The following is a 2,500-nucleotide window of genomic DNA, read 5'->3' on the forward strand; positions in this document are numbered from 1 at the left end:
AACCCCACAATGCATCTCATCTGTAGTGTTCCCCTTATCCACCACCCACATCTCACCCCTCAAACACCACAATGCATCTCATCTGTCGTGTTCACCTTATCCCCCACCCACATCTCAGTCCTCAAACCCCTCAAACACCACAATGCATCTCATATGTCGTGTTCACCTTATCCCCCACCCACATCTCACCCCTCAAACCCCACAACACATCTCATCTGTCGTGTTCACCTTATCCCCCACCCACATCTCACCCCTGAAACCCCACAATGCATCTCATCTGTAGTGTTCCCCTTAATCACCACCCTCATCTCACCCCTCAAACCCCTGAAACCCCACAATGCATCTCATCTGTAGTGTTCCCCTTAATCACCACCCACATCTCACCCCTCAAACCCCTGAAACCCCACAATGCATCTCATCTGTAGTGTTCCCCTTATCCACCACCCACATCTCACCCCTCAAACACCACAATGCATCTCATCTGTCGTGTTCACCTTATCCCCCACCCACATCTCAGTCCTCAAACCCCTCAAACACCACAATGCATCTCATCTGTCGTGTTCACCTTATCCCCCACCCACATCTCACCCCTCAAACCCCACAACACATCTCATCTGTCGTGTTCACCTTATCCCCCACCCACATCTCACCCCTCAAACACCACAATGCATCTCATCTGTCGTGTTCACCTTATCCCCCACCCACATCTCACCCCTCAAACCCCACAATGCATCTCATCTGTCGTGTTCACCTTATCCCCCACCCACATCTCACCCCTCAAACACCACAATGCATCTCATCATTAGCGTTGACCTTAGCCACAACCCACATCTCACCCCTCAAACCCCACAATGCATCTCATCATTAGCGTTGACCTTATCCACAACCCACATCTCACCCCTCAAACACCACAATGCATCTCATCATTAGCGTTGACCTTATCCACAACCCACATCTCACCCCTCAAACCCCACAATGCATCTCATCATTAGCGTTGACCTTATCCACCACCCACATCTCACCCCACAAACATCACAATGCATCTCATCTGTAATGTTCACCTTTTCCACCAACCACATCTCACCCCTTAAACCCTTCAAACCCCACAACGCATCTCACTGGTAGTGTTCACCTTATCCCCCACCCACATCTCACCCCTCAATCCCCCTCAATCCCACAATGCATCTCAGCTGTAGTGTTCACCTTATCCACCACCCACATCTCACCCCTCAAAACCCAGAAACCCCACAATGCATCTCAGCTGTAGTGTTCACCTTATCCACCACCCACATCTCACCCCTCAAAACCCAGAAACCCCACAATGCATCTCAGCTGTAGGAGAACAGGGAATGTGTGGGGCTAAATGTACAAGGTTACTTATGAAATGGGAAGAGATGTACAACATGGTATTTAGTGAACTGTAAGGTTATGTAATGTTATTTAGTATACTGTAAGGGTATGTAATGTTATTTAGTATACTGTAAGGGTATGTAATGTTATTTAGTATACTGTAAGGGTATGTACTGTTATTTAGTATACTGTAAGGTTATGTACTGTTATTTAGTATACTGTAAGGGTATTAATAATATTTAGTATACTGTAAGGGTATGTAATGTTATTTAGTATACTGTAAGGGTATGTAATGTTATTTAGTATACTGTAAGGGTATGTAATGTTATTTAGTATACTGTAAGGGTATGTCATGTTATTTAGTATACTGTAAGGGTATGTAATGTTATTTAGTATACTGTAAGGGTAAAAGTGTCTGCTAAATGGCATATATTATTATTATTATGTAATGTTATTTAGTATACTGTAAGGGTATGTAATGTTATTTAGTATACTGTAAGGGTATGTAATGTTATTTAGTATACTGTAAGGGTATGCAATGTTATTTAGTATACTGTAAGAGTATGTACTGTTATTTAGTATACTGTAAGGGTATGTAATGTTATTTAGTATACTGTAAGGGTATGCAATGTTATTTAGTATACTGTAAGGGTATGTACTGTTATTTAGTATACTGTAAGGTTATGTAATGTTATTTAGTATACTGTAAGGGTATGTACTGTTATTTAGTATACTGTAAGGGTATGCAATGTTATTTAGTATACTGTAAGGGTATGTACTGTTATTTAGTATACTGTAAGGTTATGTAATGTTATTTAGTATACTGTAAGGTTATGTAATGTTATTTAGTATACTGTAAGGGTATGTAATGTTATTTAGTATACTGTAAGGTTATGTACTGTTATTTAGTATACTGTAAGGTTATGTAATGTTATTTAGTATACTGTAAGGTTATGTAATGTTATTTAGTATACTGTAAGGGTATGTAATGTTATTTAGTATACTGTAAGGGTATGTACTGTTATTTAGTATACTATAAGGGTATGTAATGTTATTTAGTATACTGTAAGGGTATGGAAGTATCATACACATACACTGAGTATACAAAACATTAAGAACACCTTCTCATTGCATGACATAGACTGACCAC

Source organism: Oncorhynchus gorbuscha, linkage group LG21, assembly GCF_021184085.1.
Source record: "Oncorhynchus gorbuscha isolate QuinsamMale2020 ecotype Even-year linkage group LG21, OgorEven_v1.0, whole genome shotgun sequence".
NCBI classification, from domain to species: domain Eukaryota; kingdom Metazoa; phylum Chordata; class Actinopteri; order Salmoniformes; family Salmonidae; genus Oncorhynchus; species Oncorhynchus gorbuscha.